Source organism: Athene noctua, chromosome 2, assembly GCF_965140245.1.
Source record: "Athene noctua chromosome 2, bAthNoc1.hap1.1, whole genome shotgun sequence".
Taxonomy (NCBI): Eukaryota; Metazoa; Chordata; class Aves; order Strigiformes; family Strigidae; genus Athene; species Athene noctua.
This window is the reverse complement of record NC_134038.1, coordinates 33,205,648-33,222,284: the sequence shown is the minus strand read 5'-3', so window position 1 is coordinate 33,222,284 and position 16,637 is coordinate 33,205,648. Positions and strand designations below refer to the sequence as shown.

The window sequence follows — 16,637 nt, the reverse complement described above, 5'->3', positions numbered from 1 at the left end:
ACACAGTCATATCATGTCTTATCTGAAGTTCATTGCATCGAATAAAATCAGACAATTATCTAATTCTTAAAGTTTAATAACTAAAATTAAAACTCTTCATACATAATTGGATGACATAAGCAAAATGAAAGGACATTCAAATTTGGTTAATTTTTCCTTAAAATAAGGTTGATACAAACCTATTCTGCTTAATCATATACTACAGGAGGAGATCTTGTTCATAGCAAAAGTCTCACCAGTAGTGAAATTTGATGTGTATTGAAAAAAGTGATTACAGAAGCCACAAAATTTAGGGTTTTGGTAGAAGATAATACAGTTCATAATTCTTGCTTTTTTTTGTGAATTGTTACAAATTTAAGATGAGATTGGTTCATTATTTATATTTATATCCTCTACAAAAAACACCTCCCAAAGCTATCATCTCTCTCTCAGAATGTTGTTTGAACAGATTTGTATGTCATAAGGAGCAAGCATTCAACAATCTTTTGATAACTGCTCTCCATCTGGAAATGAAGACCAGCTCTACAATATTGTTTTTCATTGCTGCAAAAATAGCAGCTGTCAAAAAACTTGAATTTAAACCGTAATGCAAATAGAATTTAGGGTGAAGAAAAAAACCCAGTCATCTTATGATAAGCATTAGAGTGGAGAAAAACACCACACACTTAACAGGAAATAGAGTGGTTAAGGCACCCAAAACTCTCCGTTCAATTTCCAGCTTTGTCAGACTTTTTATTTGACCTTGCTCAAATTTCAATGTGCTCCAGTTCTCCATTTGTAAAGCAGAAATGAAAGATGTCTTTTTTCTTTCTTCTGTGCATTCCTTCCCCTCTGTGCATTAATGATTCAGACTATATATGAAATATACATATACACCTATATATACATTATATACACACTAATCACTTTGTATAGCTGCATGAGGCAAGTAACATGTTATGCTTTTTAGTGACAACAGTGCTGTCAGCATGAGTTAGCTGTTCTCCAGGCTGTAAAACAGAATTACTTTAGGGCTTAAGTAAGCAGACACAAACTCTAGATGGAGTAGGCCTTAGGCAAAAGCCAAGGATCTCTATGCTCAGTCAGAGTTTTTCCCAAGCCCTGATTTTAGGTGTATGAGGAATTCTAAGGACAGTCGAGGATAAATAGTCTCTGGAGGGCCACTTCAGCTCAGACTTGAGGACAATTGAGATACTGAGGGTCAAAGTAAGGCAGAATGTAGATGGATCTTGGCTTTATTAGTATGTGTATGTGCAACATCCAAGACATCGTGAGGTCCAGACTTCTGAGAATTCCTCACACCACAAGAAGTCAATAATTCTCACTAACAAAGATTATCAAAGTACCTTTACTTTCTGGTGCATATTTTACCTGACAACATGAATATGTGGGAGTTTTTATTGCAGACCAGGGAATCAAATTTAGAGTTTTGGTTCTATAGATTGAGCAGAGAGAGACATTGCCGACTCTGAGTTTTAGACAGTATCTCAAAGTTTGCCCAACAGAGTTCTCTCTCAATGAAGATTGCAGCAATAATGACAAATCTCTTATCAATTTTGTCTCCTTTAAGATTACAAGTACAAGTAAAAAGTAGCTTAATAAAGACTGTTGTAGTTGTAAAATTAACAAAAGGGCATTATCTGTTCAAAACATTCCCAGGTAAACAGCATTAAACACTTAAGGTGTAGAAATGTTGCTGTTGCTGTTCAGAAAAGGATTTTCCCTAATGTCTCATTTTCAGATAAATTTCTTTGACATTTCATAATTAAGTACTGTAAAGTCCATACTACAGTGATATGTTCCATTTTGGATGTAGTTTTAATTTAAAAAATGTTTTCTACAATAATTAATGGAAGATCATAAACCAAAGTCTCTCAGAGACATTTGAAATTAAATAAGTGTAAAATATGAGAGTTTATTCCCTATCTAAGGACAACTTTCAGCTGAAAAGCCCTACAATATAGTGGCAATATATCTGCTAAATCCCTGAAAACTCAGATTCTAAAGCAAGCTAAAAAATGAATGGGATTATCAATGTATGCAGTAGTTGTTTTAAGAAAACAAAGGGAATTTTCAGGGGAAAAAACTCTAGGAAAACCAAGCTTCTGCTCTGTCCTTCCACCACTCTACCAAAATCTCAGAACCAGGAGTACTTCCAGCTCCTGACTGACTTTTAATCTGCTGACTGTTCAGTCTTGTCCTTTCTTCATTTTTGAGGTCTCTTCCCACTTCTTTTAGGGTGGCCTTTAAATTAGCTTTCTCAACTCCTGTCTTTACCTTCCTAGAGTTCTGTCCTTACTCTCCTTCTGTTGTCCTTCTATATCTTATTTCAACCATGGATCCATGGTCTCTCTTCAAAACATTTCTAGAATTGGGGGGGAGGAATTTCCTATTTAGCCATGCAATCAAAAATCTCATTTATGTTCTTATGAATTACCACAATATTTTTTTTTTTTTTTTTTGCCTTTGGTATATGCCCTGCTTGAGAAAGTCAGAGCACTGTTACAATGAACCTCATATCCCATCTGCAGCATTTATTTCTGTGCATTCCTATATCTGTGGTTTCACATACAAACTTCTAGACCTAAGATGGGACATCTTCACAAGTCATCTCATTACCATCCCTATTCCCTTTGTTTTTATGATGTCTATAAAAAATTAGTACTTAGGCTGCTTCTGTGTGATTCTTGAATATTGGGGAAGACAAGGACAGAATCACCCAACTGTATCCTACTACCCAGTGTCTTGATCCTTTGAGTGTAAGTTGCATAGGAAAAATATCTTGGGTTTGTTGGCTCTTTTTGTACTGTGACTAGCCCAATCAGATCCTGATCTAGGATCAAAGCTTTTTCGTGCTATGGTAATTCAAATCACATTTTTAATTGACATTTCTAGTAAAATTCCAATTTCAGAAAGGAGGTAGTTTGTATTATGTGTACTGATTATATTCTGTTCAAATAATAAAGAATAATATACAAAGAGTAGTTGTTTATGAAACTGAACTGAATAAAACTAACTTTGGGCATCAGCTTCACAGGTCTGATTTAGCCAAACAAGAAGTTGCAAGTTACAAGTCTGTACTATTGAGCTACTTATCCATTTAATTAGTCTTTTATTGCCTTGACATAGCTAGCGTAGACTGTCCAAAGGCTCTTTTCACGTGGAGCATGCTCTGCTGCTCCACTGTCATCTAATTTGATACTACCTCTGGAAGATACTGCCTCTGTGGATATTCAAGACTCATTTTATATAATTTTATCTGTCTGAGTGTTCATATCTCTACAAGTACAATGCAATTCCACAGATCATAAAGTGTCAATGTTCCACCTATTGTAAAATTTTATTCCCCTGTTTATCACAGTAATATCTGAGCTCGTTCAAACAGCAACTTCTTCCTTGGTAATCCTTTATTTTCTTGACTGGAGAAAAAATGTTTGCAGAAGGATTTTGTGAAAGTTGTACCTTCCATTCAGCTCTTGCTGAAATTCATATTATTTTTTCAGTCTCCTTTTAATTCACATCCTACAAAACAATATCCCATTAACCTATTGTTGAGAAAGTCATCTCCAAAAGATTATTGTTTCTTGTGTTCCATGACTGACACACTTTGCTCTAGGAATATAAACAGACTCAAAGAAATCCAAAATGATAACAGAAGACTGACTTTAAAGCGGGATTCCTATGGAGGCATTGAGTTTGTGATTGGGCAGGTACAGGAGCAGTTAGAGAATTTTCCAATATAACTCAGAAATTAAACAGCAAAATTAAACCAAAAAAATTACAAGGCAAATATTTTTTACAAAACTACATTTTGGAGGAAAAGATTCACTAGCACTGATACAGAATCACTAAAGTACTTGGTCTGGCAAAAAAAAAGTATTTTTAAACAGAAGGCCCCAATACCCCCGCTGCATTAATCAAAACCACTGACCAGCTTTGGGCACAGCACTTATCAGTAATGAATTTGATTCTTTTATTCTATAGGGAAATAAAAGGTCGTGACATACACCCACTTGTACAGCAGTGAAAGGACTTCTCAGAAAATAGGCAGATGTCTTAACTGATGAAAAAATATTTCTAAGGATGACTATCAACGCACTCAAACTCCAAATGTCCAATATTGTCCTGACGGCACTAAAGACAGGAAGAATTACACTTGTACAGGAAAAGGCAGGAGCAGGGACCTAAATGAAAGTTTCACCAGATGATACCCAAAGAAACAACTGAGAACTGCAAATGCCTTGAAAACCAGGAGAACTGCATATGTTTAACTGCCACCTACTCACCAACATTTAAAGAACTACAAGCAACCCACAAACTTCTGTTATTTAGAAAACTAAGATTAGCCACCATCCAAAATTGATTGATTTTTTTTTTTTTTAATTCTGAACTGAAAATTTTTGCTCAAGAATACTGAACAGAAAGAGATCCAGAAAGGGAAACAACAGGAAGCAAATACAGAATCAAAACAGGCATTGTTTAGTTTTAGAAATTGCTTCAAACAAAGTTTCAGAGGTGCTAGCATGTTACTGAGAAATCTGCCTAAAACCTGACTCATGGGTTGTGATAGATTTGGGATTAGGAAAAGATGTATATTCTCTGGTCAAACAGACAGGTTTCTCATGTTTCTTGGCTGGTTTTAACTGTTTTGGCAGTGAACGATAACCTAAAGTATACAGGATCACTGTGGCACATTTTTGCTGTCAAATTCTCTGCATCTGCAAAGGCAGCAGGTTTTGGCAGCTCTCATGGTCTTTGCTTCTCTCTTCCCTGTTATGCACTTCAACTTTCAGTAGTAATTTTTTACTTTTTTTTTTTTTTTTTTTAATTAAAGATCTTATCAGTGTTACAAGATGTTCTCTACTGCACTGCAAAATGAATAGTAGAAAGGGTAATCTTTTGGAAAAATCTCTTTTTAAAGGCTTGAACATAACAATAAGCACCTGGACTCACTGACTCCAGTCTTAAATGTGATCCTCCACTAAAACAAATGTATAAGGGAAGAAATCTGAAAGAAAATCGGGATTAAAACTTTATAAAATTTTAAATCTGTATCAACGACAGTCAAAGTAATACAGGCTGTACATTAAATACTAAACATGACTGCAGGCTGAACTCCTGGATGTATTAGCAAGGCATCAAACGAAATGTGGACACTGCACACAGATATATAGTAAGAATAGCCTATCTATTATAGGAGTTACCACTTTGGACTGGACTCTTGATTATAACTTTACCAATTTTAAAAATTTGACCTATAAATTTCAGAATTGTGCAAGCTTCAAAATGTACTTTAATGCATTAATTACTTTCATAAGAAAATTATTTTTTTCCAAAAATTATCAGGGTAACTCCAACCCAGAATAAAAATAAATCAGAAGAGCTCTCTTTAGTCCACATGCTTTGGATGAGGAACTGAACTAGCCACTCAGATTCAAACATATCTAAATTCTTAGAAGTCTGAAAGCTATACATGCTCAGAGAGAACTAGGGAGTTTAAGCAACAACCACTTTTAAGATCTCCCTCTCACAAAGCATATGCCAGACCAGATTCATTGACTACTCACCTGGTACCAGCTCTGGAAACCTGAAGTTTTCATGTCTTTTGTTCTCTTAAAGCCAATTCCATCTGGCACCAGACTGCATGGAAGATAAAGACACAAAGTTCAAATGCAATGAAGACATGGGCAAGGAATGGGTTCTGCTAAGAGAAGTACATCACCTCAGGCTTTTTAGAAAGAGAGGAAGGGATATGGTGACAAGCCAAAATAACATGTAGCAGTTGTGAAGAAGAGAAAGTGAGATTGAACTACAGAGCCTCTAATCTCTTTGTTCCACCATATATTATTAGGAAGTGGAAATCTGGAAAGGAGTTACATTGAATACTAAGAAAAATAATGAAGAAAAACTAACATCTGTGGGGACTGGTATAAGAAACCTGAAGATAAGAATTAAGTTGAAGATCCAAGGGGATGAAAATATGCAGTCAGAAGAGGGCATAAACAATATGTGCCAAGATTCTCCAATTTTTGCTTTTACACTGTTGACAAATTTAATAGTTGTATGATCAACAGGTAAAGTATTACATCTCACTTCAGTATCATAGAATCAGAGCATGGTTTGGGCTTGAATGGACCTTTATAGATCATCTAGCCCAATTTCCCCCCTCCCATGGGCAGGGACAACTTTCATTAGATCACTAGATATCCATTCACGTAAGTAAACATATTGAAGACCTATGTAGATACCTAATTGTCACATGAGAGTATTTTTTTTTTAGAAAATGAACAGATTCCACATACTACATCTAAAAATGTGAAAAATCTAAGGTTGACAAGTCAAGCACTCAGAAAACATTATAGCTAATGCCAGAACTGAGAACACTAATACAGTCTTAATTTATCCCCTTATGGCATATGCCTTATAACAGCATTATATTATTATAAGCTATTTTTCCCACTTGGAAGGATGCTTTATATTACAATGTTAGTGATGTATTTTTAAGCACAGAAAATGCTACTATGGGACTATTATTCCTACAAAGTTTAAAAAATGTATAAGCAAGCAATGAAGCTGACAGTGGAAAATGAGAAAACCCAAGCAGGTTGCTATTATAGCGTTAAGAAAATCAGACTCCTTTGTACTGAGACAATGCTGGAAGCCCCAAGGGAAAAAAAAAAAAGGAAAATGCATCTGTTCCTACTGACGTCAGGAAGCTAAGGGCCAGGCTCTACCATATGGGAAACCTTGGCTGGTCCAAGGGATCAGAATGTAAGTTTGATATTGACCTTAAGCAGATAACTGTGTACCCTTAAGAGGCTTGAAAGTCCCGAGAAGAGCTGAGTAAACAAGAGTAAGGAACTACCAGACCAGAACTGCCTGACCACAAGGAAAGGAAGGTTATTGAGGCTGCAACAGAGAAGAGGTCATCTAATCATGAACTGTTAGTCTCTAATTAAACCAATCATATGTGGACACATAGTCTTAATAAAGTTATAAAAAGGCTTGGTAGAACAATAAAGTAGACATTTTGCACAATTCGGTGTTTGTCATATCCGTTTCAACAGCGACACTACCCCCCTGTACATTCACAACTTCCATTACCCCTCAGCTGAAACAACTTGTAACTTAGGGTAGAACTGGGTCTTGTGCATAAAAGTCAAAATATCATAGTAGAGACTCAAGTGTCTTGAATTATCATTAGTGCATTCTGCAAGTACAAACTGAAACACTGATAGTCCCTGCCTTGAAAACTTGAGTATTGTGGTCTAAGGAAATGTGCAACCAGCATTAAGAGGAGGATACTGAGAAACACTGGTAGAGGATGTCTGCATCCAGAGTTTGGTTATTGTAAACTCTGCAACCAGATCGTAGGTTGAAAAGGGGAAAGGGGGGAAGAAAGAAGGGGGGAAAGAAAGAAGGGGGAAGGGAAAGAGGGAAGGGGGAAGGGAAAGGAAAAGGATCAAAGAAATCCAGATCACCACCCCTGGGATCCAGCGTTGTCTCAGGTTCAGTAATCCTGGGTAGTGAGTGCCCACACAGCAAAGTTTCTGTTGCCTTATTAAGTTCATCTTATTAGCTAATTAGCATACTAGACAAGGAGGGGCAGGTATTCCACAAATTCATCTCCACGAGAGACGAGAAAAAAGACGGAGCATGGGTTCCAGTCGAGTAGGTGGTCATTGCCCAGCTTTGTTTTTTCCTCTGTTCCCAGAGATCTTATTTGTACTTGGGATTGCCCCAACCCTTCTGCAGGACCTTGCCCTTGACCTTGTTCAACTTCAGGAGGTTTGCATGGTCCCACCTCTCAAGCCTGTCAGGGTCCCTCTGGATGGCCCATCCCTTCTCTCCAGCATGCCGACTGCACCACACAACTTGGTGTCATTGGTGAACTTGCTGAGGGTGGACTCAATCCCATTGTTCACGTCTCCAAGAAGATTGTTAAACAGTTCCAGTCCCAATACTGACCCCTGAGGAATGCCACTCATCGCCTAGACAAAAGCACTAGAATTTGGGAACACACGAGAAGAACCTAATGTAGGTAACTGTCACATAAGCAGGTCCATAGGACGTAGGCTATTTAGGCAGAAAAAAGTGGATGGGAGACCAGAGTTCTTTTTTATACTCAGTACAACCAATTTTCCGAGTTTCGGGTATATAAACTTTAAAGAAGCCTATGTGCAGTGATCCTTATATCTTTTTATGTTCTTGTACTACTTCTGGCTGGGTTAGAGTTAATTTTCTTCATAATAGCTTGTATGGTGGTGTTGTTTGGATTTGTGATCAAAACAGTGTCGATAACACACAGATGTTTTAGTTATTGCTGAGCAGTGCTTATACAACATCAAGGACATTTCTGTTTCTCACACCAGGCCATCAGCAAGTGGGCTGGGGGTGCACAAGAAATTGAGCGGGGACACAGCCGGGACAGCTGACCCCAACTGACCAAAGGGATATTCCATACCATAATATGTTCTGCCCAGCAATAAAAGCTGGCGAAAGAAGGAGGAAGGGAGGATGTTTGGAGTCATGTCATTTGTCTTCCCAAGGAACCATTCCTCTTGATGGGGCCCTGCTTTCCTGAAGATGGCTGAACACCTGGCTGCCAATGGGAAGCGGTGAACAAATTCCTTATTTTGCTTTGCTTGCACGTGCAGCTTTTCCTTTATGTATTAAACTGCCTTTATCTCAACCCTCAAACTGCCTCACTTTTACCCTTTCAGTTCTCTTCCCCACACCATTGTGGTAGTTTGTGAGCAAGTGGCTGTGTGGGGCTGAGCTGCCTACCTGGGCTAAAACACAACAGTTATCCACATAATATATGCCTTCATTAGTAAGACATCTTGTAAATCAGATCCACTTTTACCAACCCTCATGGTCTATGCCGTTTTTACCACTGGTACCAAGCGAAGTGGTAAAAAAGCTAAGTCAGCTCTTTTCATTAGGAAACTTCTGAAGATCCTAATGCTAGTGAAAAGTCTTATATTTCTACATAAATACATATGTGAGCATATCCTTATTTCTACATAATATGTTTATGTGAAAGAGTATGATGAAGTATTTCCTAACAGGAAAGCTTCAGAAAGTTCCCATAAGCTGTTAAATACTGCTATACAATCTATGTCATAGATCCCTCCTTTTCCCCACCTTTTCTTCTTGCGCTAAAAATCCCATAATAAGCCTTGTACAACCCCGAAATGTTCTTCCTATTATGCATCCCACAATGCATCCTGTACCCCTAGGCAGTAACCCCCTCAATCTGTGAGGCAACACATAGAGTTTTTTGGTTGACAGCTGTCTCCATGGGGCTGAGGATCCCCTGGACAGCCCTGGGAGGGCTGGGCAGGGGCTCCCTTTCTCTGACCTGGTTACTGGAGTTCCCCCGCCTGCCCCTGAGCTCCTTTGTGTATGTGGAGATGAGCCTTTAATCACCTAACCTAACACACTGTAAACAGATTAAGTATCACTGTTGAAATGCTGCCAGTGCTGCACATCCAGGTCTGCAATGCCAATCAACAGAAGAGGTTCAAGGCAGAGAGTAAACTGGAGCAGCCCAAAATTCATGCAACTGTCAGACTGCACAGGTACAGGCAATCAAATCAAAGACACTGGCACAGTTAAAAGCCTTACCATAATCACTATAAAAATAAATGCAATGAACTTCCAAAAGGGAATTTAGGCTTAGAGTTTTTATATTTCATCTGAGAGACAGAGATTAAGATCCTCACCTTGAGGCAATTCCTCTCCCCTTTTCTGCTTTCCTCTACCGCTACAGACAACCTTCCTATCTATACCCAGGCCACCGAAGCAGCTCTTCTCCTGTTTCAGACCTCACCACCATAGAAAACACCAACATTTCCAACTCAGGCTTACTCCAAAACCTTGCTGAGGCACCACTTGGCTACCTGGTCAACAGAGCAGGAACGGCCCCTTGGAAACACCTGCGCTCACTTTTTGTTCTCCTGGGATCTCGTCCAGCAGGATTTTTCTTGACCAGGAGAACGACCCTGCCTTGATCATGAAATACGAAGAGCTCTCAGACTACGATGATTTGGTGACCCAGCCTGCCTGGTGTTATTTATGCAGCAACATAGCTGTGTTTGTCCTCCACATGGGATGGGCTCGTGGGATTGTAAACTGTGACAGGAATCCAGCCTTCTTTCCGAGCCTGTCGGTTACCCGGTACGCGCACAGCACTCTGTTAACAAAAATAGACAAGCTGCCTGCTAGTGGATCTTAAAAATATCAGGACGCCCTTTGTAAGGGAGAAGTGTGTCTCGGTGACCTTGAACGCAGTGCCTTTTCTCTGCTCTTCCCTCCCAGACCCTGAGCAAAAGCCGCTGGCGAGGAGACTCCCCTCCACCCCAAAACCAGCTGCATTTTTTAGGGCACAGGCTGCGGAACGCTTGCGCGCCCTGAGGCCGGGAGGGGACAGGGAGGGCTGGGCGCCCCCGCACCAGCACGAGGGATTACAGCGGATTTTCCTTCAAAACAGACACACACAAAGCTCTCCCGGGGGGAGGCCCTCCCTTGGCTCCGGCCTTGCAGCGGTGCGGGAGCCTGCCCTGCCCCGCTCCTCGCCGCTTAGCCCGGTACGACCGGGTTGGGCAGAGCGGCCAGGCCTCGGTGCCGGACACTGCGGGGGGGGGGGGCGGGAACGGCGGCCGGCCGCGAGGCGGGAGCGCCGCGCTGCGCGCAGCCCGCTGAGGGGACTCCCGAGAGGGGAAGGCTGGCGCGGCGCGGGGCGGAGCGGAGCGGCCCATCCTGCCGTCGTGCCCGGGGAGGGACCCCCGACCCGCAGCCGCGCCGCCGGGGGACCGTGCCACCCCTGGCGGCTTCCCGGGCAGCGGGGTGCGTGTGGTGCCGCGGGAGCGCCGGCCCCGTCGGGCGGGGGTGGAGCGCCAGGGCCCCGCGGCGCTGGGGCGGCCGGGCGGAGGGGCCGTCTCCCTCTCCGCGGCGGGAGCGGAGTGCGGCGGCCCGGGAGGGGGCGGGGAGGATGACTTCATGCCGCCGGAGCGCCGTGAATTTAGGAGCAGCAGCTGCCGCCGCCGCCGCCGCCAGCGGGATGTGGGGGTGAAGTGACAGCGGGAGCTGCCGCCGGCTGAGGGAGGGGCAGCGCCGGGCACCCCGCTCCGCTGAGCCCAGGGGCTCTGGGCCGCCTCGAGCAGCCGCTGCGGGAGGGAGAGAGGAAGATGCGCTGAGCCGGTCGCTGGAAAGGTGAGGGGGAGCCGCCGGGGGCGGGCGCGGGCTGCGAGCGCTGCGGCGCTGCCCGCCTGGGGAGCCGCGACGCTGCCGCTGCGAGCTGCCCGCCTCGGCTCGCCCAGCGCGGGGAAGGCCGGGCTGGCGGCCCGGGAAGCAGCCGCTGTGCTGCGTGCGCCCAGGCCGGGTCTGGAGCTGTGCTCGAGTATGTAGCTTCCTCCTCCGTCCTCCTGCCGCGAGTCCCTCCAAAAGCAGAAAGGCTGCCCTCTCAGAAGCGCCAGTGTTGCATTTTATCTTTTACTGCCAGGATGGGCAGTGGCTCCGTGCCAGCGCTCTGCTCGGCAGCCCGAGCTGCTTGTTTTGCCCAGGGCAAATCAGCAGGGATTCCCGCGTGTGGAGGGGGCATTTTGTCTGTGGCGCAGCACAAGACGGGCGCGAAGGCGGGAAGGACCGTGGAGCGCTGCGACAGGTGCAGGACTGCGCTCCGGGTTTCCTCTTGCTCCCTCCGGCCCGATGTGCGTCCCTGAAGTGGCGGGGAAGACATCTTAGGACAGAAGGGTTGCAGGGGAACAGAAGCTAAAAAGGATGTCGTCTCGTTTACATTCCTGGATTTGGAAGTCGCTTCACAGGAAACTGGAGGGAGTGTAGAAGTTGGAGAAACAGCCTTTATGCCAAAATGGATTCTTTCTCAGGGACTCTGTCTGTGGTTTTCTCCTTTTTCCATTTTTATCTTCTAGCACATGGTTTGGGACAAACAAAACAGCAGCAAAATTCAAATGCCTTTGTATGCTAAGTGGAAGAATTAGTGAGTTGTTCTTCCGTCATATGGCCTGTAGAAGTGGAAAAACAGGAGTACATGCAGCATTTTAGCTTGCCCATTGACATTGTACATCGTTTGTGGTATGTGCACAGGTCTTAACATTACGTGAGTGATCTTTTGGAATTGAGTGGAAGGAAAAAACCTGCCTGGCCTACGTCTTCGTCTGATATATTGGTGATTTTTGGTTTTGTTTTTCCTTTGTTCTGCTCTAAAAAAGGTGGCTCTAAAGCAGGCATGTCAATACAGGAGGCTGGGGTTGGCATGCAGGGGCAGATCATTAGAATGAGCACTATCTGCATGTATTAGTGGTTAATGGCTCTATGTGATTCAGTCTGGAAGCAAGAGCAATGATTGTGCCTCTGGGAAGAAAAGCATAGGGTACTAATCTGCTCTTAATGAAAAAAGAAAGCAGAATGTTGGAAGCTGAAGGTTATTTTATTCAATGTCTCTTTACTTGTAGGATCCTGTTATCCTGTGTGTTCACACAGTTGTGGGATCCCAGTTGTGGTTGAAGCCTCTGGTCATGGTGCTAGAGTGGCAGAAGTAATACTTAAGGAGATAACAGGCAGTTGCTTGGTCTCTTGTCATTATTTCTGGGAAGATGTTTAAATACATGTATTTGCCTCAGTACTGTTGCTGGGTACATAGAAGGCAAATGATGGCTACAGGGACAGGAAATGTGTATAAAAGACAATTGAGGCTTCACAAGGCTGAAACGAAGAGTGACTGGTGAATTGCAGTGTCAGAAATGGGTTCAACAGATAAATCTTTGCTCTGAAGAACAGTCATTACCTATGACCCTTGTATAAGCTTGTTCCTTTTAAGCACTCTGTAGCACAGCCAATGTATGCATGTCAAGATAGAAAAAAATTCTCTTTCTGTCAAACCGGTATCTTTCATCTACCAACCATTTACTTTGTTCCTGTAAAACACTTGGGATTCTGAATTATGACACCTCTACTGTTTTTTCCTTTCTGGAAAAGAGCATGGCTGACTGTCTCAGCAGTTTCAGTGTCATAGTCATTTGCTGATTTCTCTTCTAGTTGCCTTTGGCTGGAAAAAGAAACCACGTAGCTGAGTTCAGATACTTCTCACAGTAGTCCATCCCTTCTATGTGAAGTCAGTTTCTTCACTGAAGAGAGCATCAAGTAATGTTCTCCCATTCTGTTGTTGCAAATGCAGGGTAGTATGAGTATTCACTAATGTTGACATGTTAGCACAGTAAATGCAGCCATTTGTTCTTCCTGGCAAATTTAAGCAATGTTTCAAAAGACTCTTAACATTTTTTTAAAACAATGTGGTGGCAGAGATGAATGGAGTAGTTCACTATGAGCCATAGGTTATTGTAGATGGGAATGTATATCTGATTGGTTTGACACAGAAAACTTGAATTGCTTTTGGTTTTATGTTGTGCGTACTCCAAGGACAGATGGTGTAATCGTATAAAATGCAAGAGTGCATGTGCATGTGTCCACAGAAAACATGTATATCCAATTATCAGTGTGAATATAGTTCAGTGGTGTAACTGATGTAAATCCACTTCCTATGGACTTCTCTCCCAGAACTCCTCTTCCTCCTTCTGTTACAGTAACTTCCACACCTCTGCCAAGCAAAGAAGAGCATCTTTATTGTGGTTAATCTGGGGCAACAGCCCTCCTGACTCGAAGAACAGCCTAGTTGGCCAGCTGGTTTATGCCAGGCAGACTGGGTAGCAGCTGAGATTTAGCTGCCTTTTCCTCAGAGGGTCTGCTATTTTGGAACTCTTTGTCTGGGTTAGTTCTTCAAATTTGTAAGAGCTTAATTATCTTTGAGATTTCTAGGCCACAGTCAGCCTTTGAACCAGCAGGTTCATTTGATCAGATTTATGAGTGGGGGCCAGATGGGTATGTTTGCATAAGGATTGTTTCCTTAGGAGAACAAACTGGAAAACCCAGTAACCTTGAATGCACTTGAAATTGCCCAGGTTTGATTTTATTTGCGGTCCTTTCTAAGGACTGAAATGAAACAGTTCAGTTAAATATATTTTCTATTATTATGAGAATGTTTAAAGATGATGTTTCTAAGTGCTGTGTGAACTAACTGAAATAACCACGTTCCAGAGCAAGCATGTAATTTTTCAGTTATGTTGTTACTAGGCTTTGAGTTTGATTGTTTTCCCCAAATTAAGAATTCCTTAAAGAAAGGCTTGAGCGGGATGTGAGTGGACAGATACTATGCAGTGAATTTAAGACTATGTACTTTAGCATGTGCAGTCAAGTTTTTTAATGGTAGTGAAACCATTTTTTCTTCGGAAGAACAAATGTATTGACAGTTTTCAAATGCATACCCTTTATGTGCAGTAGCTAACATTTCTAGGTGAGAAAAAATTTCCTTCTGAGAAATAAATGCATAAACTTAAACTTCATCTCCTACTATGCAAATGGATTTCATGTTGGACTCTAATTATTAGTCAATAGAAGATCTTTATGTGAATGGACAGTCAACTGCAAAGGTAAAAACTGTTAACGAGAATTAAGAGTTTTATCCATTTATAATACATTAGCGGTGGGAACAAGACAGGCATTAAATATCTTTCTGTCTTGAATTTGACCTAATCAAGTAAGTCAGCACTTCACAGCCCAGGTAATGAGCCCCTGAGTTTAGTATCAGAAATACGGAGGTAGAAGTTCAGAAGCAGAGTTCATGTATGCTTCTTGCAAAAGCAAGGAGATTTAAGCCTTTCTGTTGAAGAGGACTGCATGTGACAGCAACACAAGCATGAATCCATTTGTATTTCTGAGTTTCACGATGCATTGAGAGAGTAGTTGCAAGAAAGTCTTCATATTGTGTACTCCTGCAAAATGGCTCTGTTAAAACAACATTGTAAAAGAAAGGATCTGATGGTACAAGTACTGTGTGCTTCCAGTATATATCCCTATCTTTAAATATAAATAGAAGAGGAAGTAACATGAAATGAACTCTCTTGTAGGAGAGTTGATGCAAATGTCCCAACAAAATGCCAGATCAAATAACTTAATTTTTCTTCCTCTAATTCTTATGGTAGAACCAATAAGATATGATATCAGTTTTTGTCCTCCCTAACATATTGAAGATATGCTGTATTTCTGAGCTTGGTCATATTTCTGCGGTGGTAAAATGATTCCAGAGTATCTGCCCTTGTTCCCTGGGTGAACCTAGTATAAAACATGAACTCTGCAGAAGAGCTGCAGTGGAAGAATTTCCATGTCAGCCAGGGTGTAGTTGTCTCTAGTAGAATTTGTTTTGTTTTCTAACCTTTATTAAAATTAGCTCCATTGCTGTTCTTTGGCTTTATGGGACTCATGGGCAATTTAACCTTCCCTGTCTTCAGAAGTACTTTAAAGCAACTGGCTGGTCTTTGCACAGTTGTGCATTCCTTTCTGCACTAAGGTCCTGGTGATTCATCAGATGTGATAAGCAAATAGATCTAACTCCAACATACAATTTTAGTTTCTCTTACTTTGCTTTTTTTGTCACGTCTTTGTTCTAGCAACTATTCCAAAAGATCCAAAGGTATGTCAAAGTTATCTTGGCAGCTCTTAGCTAGCCTGTAAAATGTGCTGCAGCTTTAATGAGATCATATACATCTGAATATATCTATATAATTGTATATATTATATAATATATATTTGTTAACTATTCACTCATTTGCCTTCTACCTCCTACAGAATTTCCACTTACACATATGGTGAGTGCATAACTGTGGTGAAATGATCTCACCACCTGTTGTTTTAAAATAGCACAGATGCTTATTAATGGTCCTTCCATGATACTGTTTATAGTACATGTTAAACCTCACTTAAAATACTGTGGATCGTATTGGTAAAGGATATTATTACTTCAGCAGCAGCAGCCTTAAATTGGTTCCTGTTCAGCATCTCTACTTAACTCGTTGACTGTTTGTAGGTTGCAGAGAGGTAAACTGCATAGGAGAGTCAAAGTTAAGATGCTCGATGAGAAAGCTGTCAGTGAATCCTGTACAAGGTGTTCTGTGACAGTGACTGCTGCTGTTTGGATAGCTGATCAACCCAAAGAACTGCAAAAAGTATGAGTGTACAGATTCTCTATGCTCAGAAGTCTTGAGCTCAGCTGATGTGAACTCCTTCAGGCCAAGGCTCAAAAGCATTTTTCTCACTTCAAAGGGAAATAATAGCAGAACTGGAGCCTCGATCAAGAGTGTCTCCTAATACTTTTTTTTTTTCTTCATGGAAAAGTCTGTTCTAAACTAAATTTAGGTAGACAAATGTTCCAGCAATTCCCTGTTTTCTTTGTCCAATCTAACAAGTGACTTGGATTCTCAACTTTGCTTTCAAAGAATTTCTAGAGTTCTGTCTAATATTTCTGGTCTGTAACTCTCCAGATTTATCTTTGTGCTGTGGTTGTTTTTTTTTTTGTCTAACCTAGAAATGTATTTCTACTTTGAAATCATCTATCCACAAGTGGACCAAGACAAATTCTTGATGTTAAGTGGCAGTTCACTGTCATTCTCGCTTCATTGAGATGTAAATTTAAAAGGACAAACAGGATAAACAGACTGCTGCTTTTGGACTTCCCAAGATGCTTGCTCGAGGCACAGAAAGTTCTTGATATTTGCATGTTG

At 41.6% G+C, this 16,637-nt stretch overlaps 1 protein-coding gene across 4 annotated transcripts in view; it reads left to right on the top strand.

Moving 5' to 3' along the window:
• The first annotated feature begins 10,538 nt into the window (after positions 1–10,538).
• Positions 10,539–16,637, top strand: part of PKIA (cAMP-dependent protein kinase inhibitor alpha) — a 45,309-nt gene continuing 39,210 nt past the window's right edge. Inside the window, exon 1 of one of the 4 annotated variants that reach the window (XM_074898808.1) lies at positions 10,539–10,592. The gene's annotated coding sequence lies outside the window, so the exon portion shown is untranslated. Of the gene's footprint in view, positions 10,593–10,738; positions 10,852–10,926; positions 11,218–16,637 lie in introns of those variants that run through there. The other 3 variants (XM_074898807.1, XM_074898804.1, XM_074898805.1) reach the window with 3 other exon arrangements.